The sequence below is a fragment of the Lonchura striata genome, unplaced genomic scaffold (genome assembly GCF_046129695.1).
Source record: "Lonchura striata isolate bLonStr1 unplaced genomic scaffold, bLonStr1.mat Scaffold_111, whole genome shotgun sequence".
Classification (NCBI taxonomy): Eukaryota; Metazoa; Chordata; class Aves; order Passeriformes; family Estrildidae; genus Lonchura; species Lonchura striata.
The window spans coordinates 739,684-750,257 of record NW_027461080.1 but is presented as its reverse complement, the minus strand read 5'-3'; positions in this window follow the sequence as shown (position 1 = coordinate 750,257).

The window sequence follows — 10,574 nt, the reverse complement described above, 5'->3', positions numbered from 1 at the left end:
CCTACAAACTGACATCAGGAACCTGGACTGCTGAGTTTTCTTTCCCAGGGAAAATGGCCAAAGGATGTGCCCAGGGTCCCCTGGCACTGGGCAGGGACCTCACTGCAAAAAATCCTTATATCGAAGGATGGACCCCACACCGAAGTTGTCCCCACCTCAAACTTGTGCTGCCCTGATAGACCCAAGGGAGCCCTACAAACTGACATCAGGAACCTGGACTGCTGAGTTTTCTTTCCCAGGGAAAATGGCCAAAGGATGTGCCCGGGGGCCCCTGGCCCTGACTGCAAAAAATCCTTATATCGAAGGATGGACCCCACACCGAAGTTGTCCCCACCTCAAACTTGTGCTGCCCTGATAGACCCAAGGGAGCCCTACAAACTGACATCAGGAACCTGGACTGCTGAGTTTTCTTTCCCAGGGAAAATGGAAAAAGGATGTGCCCAGGGGCCCCTGGCCCTGACTGCAAAAAATCCTTATATCGAAGGATGGACCCCACACCGAAGTTGTCCCCACCTCAAACTTGTGCTGCCCTGATAGACCCAAGGGAGCCCTACAAACTGACATCAGGAACCTGGACTGCTGAGTTTTCTTTCCCAGGTAAAATGGCCAAAGGTTGTGCCCAGGGGCCCCTGGCTCTGGGCAGGGGCCTCACTGCAAAGAATCCTTATATCGAAGGATGGACCCCACACCGAAGTTGTCCCCACCTCAAACTTGTGCTGCCCTGATAGACCCAAGGGAGCCCTACAAACTGACATCAGGAACCTGGACTGCTGAGTTTTCTTTCCCAGGGAAAATGGCCAAAGGATGTGCCCAAGGGCCCTTGCCCCTGACTGCAAAGAATCCTTATATCGAAGGATGGACCCCACACCGAAGTTGTCCCCACCTCAAACTTGTGCTGCCCTGATAGACCCAAGGGAGCCCTACAAACTGACATCAGGAACCTGGACTGCTGAGTTTTCTTTCCCAGGGAAAATGGCCAAAGGATGTGCCCAGGGGCCCCTGGCACTGGGCAGGGACCTCACTGCAAAAAATCCTTATATCGAGGGATGGACCCCACACCGAAGTTGTCCCCACCTCAAACTTGTGCTGCCCTGATAGACCCAAGGGAACCCTACAAACTGACATCAGGAACCTGGACTGCTGAGTTTTCTTTCCCAGGGAAAATGGAAAAAGGATGTGCCCAGGGGCCCCTGGCCTGGACTGCAAAAAATCATTATATCAAAGGATGGAGCCCACACGAAAGTTGTGCCCACCTCAAACTTGTGCTGCCCTGAAAGACCCAAGGGAGCCCTACAAACTGACATCAGGAACCTGGACTGCTGAGTTTTCTTTCCCAGGGAAAATGGCCAAAGGATGTGCCCGGGGGCCCCTGGCCCTGACTGCAAAAAATCCTTATATCGAAGGATGGAGCCCACACCGAAGTTGTCCCCACCTCAAACTTGTGCTGCCCTGATAGACCCAAGGGAGCCCTACAAACTGACATCAGGAACCTGGACTGCTGAGTTTTCTTTCCCAGGGAAAATGGAAAAAGGATGTGCCCGGGGGCCCCTGGCCCTGACTGCAAAGAATCCTTATATCGAAGGATGGACCCCAGACCGATGTTGTCCCCACCTCAAACTTGTGCTGCCCTGATAGACCCAAGGGAGCCCTACAAACTGACATCAGGAACCTGGACTGCCGAGTTTTCTTTCCCAGGGAAAATGGAAAAAGGATGTGCCCAGGGGCCCCTGGCCTGGACTGCAAAAAATCATTATATCGAAGGATGGAGCCCACACGAAAGTTGTGCCCACCTCAAACTTGTGCTGCCCTGATAGACCCAAGGGAGCCCTACAAACTGACATCAGGAACCTGGACTGCTGAGTTTTCTTTCCCAGGGAAAATGGCCAAAGGATGTGCCCGGGGGCCCCTGGCCCTGACTGCAAAAAATCCTTATATCGAAGGATGGACCCCACACCGAAGTTGTCCCCACCTCAAACTTGTGCTGCCCTGATAGACCCAAGGGAGCCCTACAAACTGACATCAGGAACCTGGACTGCTGAGTTTTCTTTCCCAGGGAAAATGGAAAAAGGATGTGCCCAGGGGCCCCTGGCCCTGACTGCAAAAAATCCTTATATCGAAGGATGGACCCCACACCGAAGTTGTCCCCACCTCAAACTTGTGCTGCCCTGATAGACCCAAGGGAGCCCTACAAACTGACATCAGGAACCTGGACTGCTGAGTTTTCTTTCCCAGGGAAAATGGAAAAAGGATGTGCCCAGGGGCCCCTGGCCCTGACTGCAAAAAATCCTTATATCGAAGGATGGACCCCACACCGAAGTTGTCCCCACCTCAAACTTGTGCTGCCCTGATAGACCCAAGGGAGCCCTACTAACTGACATCAGGAACCTGGACTGCTGAGTTTTCTTTCCCAGGGAAAATGGAAAAAGGATGTGCCCAGGGGCCCCTGGCCTGGACTGCAAAAAATCATTATATCGAAGGATGGAGCCCACACCGAAGTTGTCCCCACCTCAAACTTGTGCTGCCCTGATAGACCCAAGGGAGCCCTACAAACTGACATCAGGAACCTGGACTGCTGAGTTTTCTTTCCCAGGGAAAATGGCCAAAGGATGTGCCCAGGGGCCCCTGGCACTGGGCAGGGACCTCACTGCAAAAAATCCTTATATCGAAGGATGGACCCCACACCGAAGTTGTCCCCACCTCAAACTTGTGCTGCTCTGATACACCCAAGGGAGCCCTACAAACTGACATCAGGAACCTGGACTGCTGAGTTTTCTTTCCCAGGGAAAATGGAAAAAGGATGTGCCCGGGGGCCCCTGGCCCTGACTGCAAAAAATCCTTATATCGAAGGATGGACCCCACACCGAAGTTGTCCCCACCTCAAACTTGTGCTGCCCTGATAGACCCAAGGGAGCCCTACTAACTGACATCAGGAACCTGGACTGCTGAGTTTTCTTTCCCAGGGAAAATGGAAAAAGGATGTGCCCAGGGGCCCCTGGCCTGGACTGCAAAAAATCATTATATCGAAGGATGGAGACCACACCGAAGTTGTCCCCACCTCAAACTTGTGCTGCCCTGATAGACCCAAGGGAGCCCTACAAACTGACATCAGGAACCTGGACTGCTGAGTTTTCTTTCCCAGGTAAAATGGCCAAAGGTTGTGCCCAGGGGCCCCTGGCTCTGGGCAGGGGCCTCACTGCAAAGAATCCTTATATCGAAGGATGGACCCCACACCGAAGTTGTCCCCACCTCAAACTTGTGCTGCCCTGATAGACCCAAGGGAGCCCTACAAACTGACATCAGGAACCTGGACTGCTGAGTATTCTTTCCCAGGGAAAATGGCCAAAGGATGTGCCCAAGGGCCCTTGCCCATGACTGCAAAGAATCCTTATATCGAAGGATGGACCCCACACCGAAGTTGTCCCCACCTCAAACTTGTGCTGCCCTGATAGACCCAAGGGAGCCCTACAAACTGACATCAGGAACCTGGACTGCTGAGTTTTCTTTCCCAGGGAAAATGGAAAAAGGATGTGCCCAGGGGCCCCTGGCCCTGACTGCAAAAAATCCTTATATCGAGGGATGGACCCCACACCGAAGTTGTCCCCACCTCAAACTTGTGCTGCCCTGATAGACCCAAGGGAACCCTACAAACTGACATCAGGAACCTGGACTGCTGAGTTTTCTTTCCCAGGGAAAATGGAAAAAGGATGTGCACAGGGGCCCCTGGCCCTGGGCAGGGACCTCACTGCAAAGAATCCTTATATCGAAGGATGGACCCCACACCGAAGTTGTCCCCACCTCAAACTTGTGCTGCCCTGATAGACCCAAGGGAGCCCTACAAACTGACATCAGGAACCTGGACTGCTGAGTTTTCTTTCCCAGGGAAAATGGAAAAAGGATGTGCCCAGGGGCCCCTGGCCCTGACTGCAAAAAATCCTTATATCGAAGGATGGACCCCACACCGAAGTTGTCCCCACCTCAAACTTGTGCTGTCCTGATAGACCCAAGGGAGCCCTACAAACTGACATCAGGAACCTGGACTGCTGAGTTTTCTTTCCCAGGGAAAATGGCCAAAGGATGTGCCCGGGGGCCCCTGGTCCTGACTGCAAAAAATCCTTATATCGAAGGATGGACCCCACACCGAAGTTGTCCCCACCTCAAACTTGTGCTGCCCTGATAGACCCAAGGGAGCCCTACAAACTGACATCAGGAACCTGGACTGCTGAGTTTTCTTTCCCAGGGAAAATGGCCAAAGGATGTGCCCGGGGGCCCCTGGCCCTGACTGCAAAAAATCCTTATATCGAAGGATGGACCCCACACCGAAGTTGTCCCCACCTCAAACTTGTGCTGCCCTGATAGACCCAAGGGAGCCCTACAAACTGACATCAGGAACCTGGACTGCTGAGTTTTCTTTCCCAGGTAAAATGGCCAAAGGTTGTGCCCAGGGGCCCCTGGCTCTGGGCAGGGGCCTCACTGCAAAGAATCCTTATATCGAAGGATGGACCCCACACCGAAGTTGTCCCCACCTCAAACTTGTGCTGCCCTGATAGACCCAAGGGAGCCCTACAAACTGACATCAGGAACCTGGACTGCTGAGTTTTCTTTCCCAGGGAAAATGGCCAAAGGATGTGCCCAAGGGCCCTTGCCCCTGACTGCAAAGAATCCTTATATCGAAGGATGGAGCCCACACCGAAGTTGTCCCCACCTCAAACTTGTGCTGCCCTGATAGACCCAAGGGAGCCCTACAAACTGACATCAGGAACCTGGACTGCTGAGTTTTCTTTCCCAGGGAAAATGGCCAAAGGATGTGCCCAGGGGCCCCTGGCACTGGGCAGGGACCTCACTGCAAAAAATCCTTATATCGAAGGATGGACCCCACACCGAAGTTGTCCCCACCTCAAACTTGTGCTGCCCTGATAGACCCAAGGGAGCCCTACAAACTGACATCAGGAACCTGGACTGCTGAGTTTTCTTTCCCAGGGAAAATGGCCAAAGGATGTGCCCAGGGGCCCCTGGCACTGGGCAGGGACCTCACTGCAAAAAATCCTTATATCGAAGGATGGACCCCACACCGAAGTTGTCCCCACCTCAAACTTGTGCTGCCCTGATAGACCCAAGGGAGCCCTACAAACTGACATCAGGAACCTGGACTGCTGAGTTTTCTTTCCCAGGGAAAATGGCCAAAGGATGTGCCCAGGGGCCCCTGGCACTTGGCAGGGACCTCACTGCAAAAAATCCTTATATCGAAGGATGGACCCCACACCGAAGTTGTCCCCACCTCAAACTTGTGCTGCCCTGATAGACCCAAGGGAGCCCTACAAACTGACATCAGGAACCTGGACTGCTGAGTTTTCTTTCCCAGGGAAAATGGAAAAAGGATGGGCCCAGGGGCCCCTGGCCTGGACTGCAAAAAATCATTATATCGAAGGATGGAGCCCACACCAAAGTTGTGCCCACCTCAAACTTGTGCTGCCCTGATAGACCCAAGGGAGCCCTACAAACTGACATCAGGAACCTGGACTGCTGAGTTTTCTTTCCCAGGGAAAATGGCCAAAGGATGTGCCCAGGGGCCCCTGGCACTTGGCAGGGACCTCACTGCAAAAAATCCTTATATCGAAGGATGGACCCCACACCGAAGTTGTCCCCACCTCAAACTTGTGCTGCCCTGATAGACCCAAGGGAGCCCTACAAACTGACATCAGGAACCTGGACTGCTGAGTTTTCTTTCCCAGGGAAAATGGCCAAAGGATGTGCCCAGGGGCCCCTGGCACTTGGCAGGGACCTCACTGCAAAAAATCCTTATATCGAAGGATGGACCCCACACCGAAGTTGTCCCCACCTCAAACTTGTGCTGCCCTGATAGACCCAAGGGAGCCCTACAAACTGACATCAGGAACCTGGACTGCTGAGTTTTCTTTCCCAGGGAAAATGGCCAAAGGATGTGCCCAGGGGCCCCTGGCACTTGGCAGGGACCTCACTGCAAAAAATCCTTATATCGAAGGATGGACCCCACACCGAAGTTGTCCCCACCTCAAACTTGTGCTGCCCTGATAGACCCAAGGGAGCCCTACAAACTGACATCAGGAACCTGGACTGCTGAGTTTTCTTTCCCAGGGAAAATGGCCAAAGGATGTGCCCAGGGGCCCCTGGCACTTGGCAGGGACCTCACTGCAAAAAATCCTTATATCGAAGGATGGACCCCACACCGAAGTTGTCCCCACCTCAAACTTGTGCTGCCCTGATAGACCCAAGGGAGCCCTACAAACTGACATCAGGAACCTGGACTGCTGAGTTTTCTTTCCCAGGGAAAATGGCCAAAGGATGTGCCCGGGGGCCCCTGGCCCTGACTGCAAAAAATCCTTATATCGAAGGATGGACCCCACACCGAAGTTGTCCCCACCTCAAACTTGTGCTGCCCTGATAGACCCAAGGGAGCCCTACAAACTGACATCAGGAACCTGGACTGCTGAGTTTTCTTTCCCAGGTAAAATGGCCAAAGGTTGTGCCCAGGGGCCCCTGGCTCTGGGCAGGGGCCTCACTGCAAAGAATCCTTATATCGAAGGATGGACCCCACACCGAAGTTGTCCCCACCTCAAACTTGTGCTGCCCTGATAGACCCAAGGGAGCCCTACAAACTGACATCAGGAACCTGGACTGCTGAGTTTTCTTTCCCAGGGAAAATGGCCAAAGGATGTGCCCAGGGGCCCCTGGCACTTGGCAGGGACCTCACTGCAAAAAATCCTTATATCGAAGGATGGACCCCACACCGAAGTTGTCCCCACCTCAAACTTGTGCTGCCCTGATAGACCCAAGGGAGCCCTACAAACTGACATCAGGAACCTGGACTGCTGAGTTTTCTTTCCCAGGGAAAATGGCCAAAGGATGTGCCCGGGGGCCCCTGGCCCTGACTGCAAAAAATCCTTATATCGAAGGATGGACCCCACACCGAAGTTGTCCCCACCTCAAACTTGTGCTGCCCTGATAGACCCAAGGGAGCCCTACAAACTGACATCAGGAACCTGGACTGCTGAGTTTTCTTTCCCAGGTAAAATGGCCAAAGGTTGTGCCCAGGGGCCCCTGGCTCTGGGCAGGGGCCTCACTGCAAAGAATCCTTATATCGAAGGATGGACCCCACACCGAAGTTGTCCCCACCTCAAACTTGTGCTGCCCTGATAGACCCAAGGGAGCCCTACAAACTGACATCAGGAACCTGGACTGCTGAGTTTTCTTTCCCAGGGAAAATGGCCAAAGGATGTGCCCAGGGGCCCCTGGCACTTGGCAGGGACCTCACTGCAAAAAATCCTTATATCGAAGGATGGACCCCACACCGAAGTTGTCCCCACCTCAAACTTGTGCTGCCCTGATAGACCCAAGGGAGCCCTACAAACTGACATCAGGAACCTGGACTGCTGAGTTTTCTTTCCCAGGGAAAATGGCCAAAGGATGTGCCCGGGGGCCCCTGGCCCTGGGCAGGGACCTCACAGCAAAGAATCCTTATATCGAAGGATGGACCCCACACCGAAGTTGTCCCCACCTCAAACTTGTGCTGCCCTGATAGACCCAAGGGAGCCCTACAAACTGACATCAGGAACCTGGACTGCTGAGTTTTCTTTCCCAGGGAAAATGGCCAAAGGACGTGTCCAAGGGCCGTTGGCCCTGACTGCAAAGAATCCTTATATCGAAGGATGGACCCCACACCGAAGTTCTCCCCACCTCAAACTTGTGCTGCCCTGATACACCCAAGGGAGCCCTACAAACTGACATCAGGAACCTGGACTGCTGAGTTTTCTTTCCCAGGGAAAATGGAAAAAGGATGTGCACAGGGGCCCCTGGCCCTGGGCAGGGACCTCACTGCAAAGAATCCTTATATCGAAGGATGGACCCCACACCGAAGTTGTCCCCACCTCAAACCTGTGCTGCCCTGATAGACCCAAGGGAGCCCTACAAACTGACATCAGGAACCTGGACTGCTGAGTTTTCTTTCCCAGGGAAAATGGAAAAAGGATGTGCCCAGGGGCCCCTGGCCCTGACTGCAAAAAATCCTTATATCGAAGGATGCACCCCACACCGAAGATGTCCCCACCTCAAACTTGTGCTGCCCTGATAGACCCAAGGGAGCCCTACAAACTGACATCAGGAACCTGGACTGCTGAGTTTTCTTTCCCAGGGAAAATGGAAAAAGGATGTGCCCAGGGGCCCCTGGCCCTGACTGCAAAAAATCCTTATATCGAAGGATGGACCCCACACCGAAGTTGTCCCCACCTCAAACTTGTGCTGCCCTGATAGACCCAAGGGAGCCCTACAAACTGACATCAGGAACCTGGACTGCTGAGTTTTCTTTCCCAGGGAAAATGGCCAAAGGATGTGCCCGGGGGCCCCTGGTCCTGACTGCAAAAAATCCTTATATCGAAGGATGGACCCCACACCGAAGTTGTCCCCACCTCAAACTTGTGCTGCCCTGATAGACCCAAGGGAGCCCTACAAACTGACATCAGGAACCTGGACTGCTGAGTTTTCTTTCCCAGGGAAAATGGAAAAAGGATGGGCCCAGGGGCCCCTGGCCTGGACTGCAAAAAATCATTATATCGAAGGATGGAGCCCACACGAAAGTTGTGCCCACCTCAAACTTGTGCTGCCCTGATAGACCCAAGGGAGCCCTACAAACTGACATCAGGAACCTGGACTGCTGAGTTTTCTTTCCCAGGGAAAATGGAAAAAGGATGTGCCCAGGGGCCCCTGGCACTTGGCAGGGACCTCACTGCAAAAAATCCTTATATCGAAGGATGGACCCCACACCGAAGTTGTCCCCACCTCAAACTTGTGCTGCCCTGATAGACCCAAGGGAGCCCTACAAACTGACATCAGGAACCTGGACTGCTGAGTTTTCTTTCCCAGGGAAAATGGCCAAAGGATGTGCCCAAGGGCCCTTGGCCCTGACTGCAAAGAATCCTTATATCGAAGGATGGACCCCACACCGAAGTTGTCCCCACCTCAAACTTGTGCTGCCCTGATAGACCCAAGGGAGCCCTACAAACTGACATACGGAACCTTGACTGCTGAGTTTTCTTTCCAAGGGAAAATGGAAAAAGGATGTGCCCAGGGGCCCCTGGCCCTGGGCAGGGACCTCACTGCAAAAAAATCCTTATATCGAAGGATGCACCCCACACCGAAGTTGTACCCACCTCAAACTTGTGCTGTCCTGATAGACCCAAGGGAGCCCTACAAACTGACATCAGGAACCTGGACTGCTGAGTTTTCTTTCCCAGGGAAAATGGCCAAAGGATGTGCCCGGGGGCCCCTGGCCCTCACTGCAAAGAATCCTTATATCGAAGGATGGACCCCACACCGAAGTTGTCCCCACCTCAAACTTGTGCTGCCCTGATAGACCCAAGGGAGCCCTACAAACTGACATCAGGAACCTGGACTGCTGAGTTTTCTTTCCCAGGGAAAATGGCCAAAGGATGTGCCCAAGGGCCCTTGGCCCTGACTGCAAAAAATCCTTATATCGAAGGATGGACCCCACACTGAAGTTGTCCCCACCTCAAACTTGTGCTGCCCTGATAGACCCAAGGGAGCCCTACAAACTGACATCAGGAACCTGGACTGCTGAGTTTTCTTTCCCAGGGAAAATGGAAAAAGGATGTGCCCAGGGGCCCCTGGCACTGGGCAGGGACCTCACTGCAAAAAATCCTTATATCGAAGGATGGACCCCACACCGAAGTTGTCCCCACCTCAAACTTGTGCTGCCCTGATAGACCCAAGGGAGCCCTACAAACTGACATCAGGAACCTGGACTGCTGAGTTTTCTTTCCCAGGGAAAATGGAAAAAGGATGTGCCCAGGGGCCCCTGGCCTGGACTGCAAAAAATCATTATATCGAAGGATGGAGCCCACACCGAAGTTGTCCCCACCTCAAACTTGTGCTGCCCTGATAGACCCAAGGGAGCCCTACAAACTGACATCAGGAACCTGGACTGCTGAGTTTTCTTTCCCAGGGAAAATGGCCAAAGGATGTGCCCAGGGTCCCCTGGCACAGGGCAGGGACCTCACTGCAAAAAATCCTTATATCGAAGGATGGACCCCACACCGAAGTTGTCCCCACCTCAAACTTGTGCTGCCCTTATAGACCCAAGGGAGCCCTACAAACTGACATCAGGAACCTGGACTGCTGAGTTTTCTTTCCCAGGGAAAATGGCCAAAGGATGTGCCCGGGGGCCCCTGGCCCTGACTGCAAAAAATCCTTATATCGAAGGATGGACCCCACACCGAAGTTGTCCCCACCTCAAACTTGTGCTGCCCTGATAGACCCAAGGGAGCCCTACAAACTGACATCAGGAACCTGGACTGCTGAGTTTTCTTTCCCAGGTAAAATGGCCAAAGGTTGTGCCCAGGGGCCCCTGGCTCTGGGCAGGGGCCTCACTGCAAAGAATCCTTATATCGAAGGATGGACCCCACACCGAAGTTGTCCCCACCTCAAACTTGTGCTGCCCTGATAGACCCAAGGGAGCCCTACAAACTGACATCAGGAACCTGGACTGCTGAGTTTTCTTTCCCAGGGAAAATGGCCAAAGGATGTGC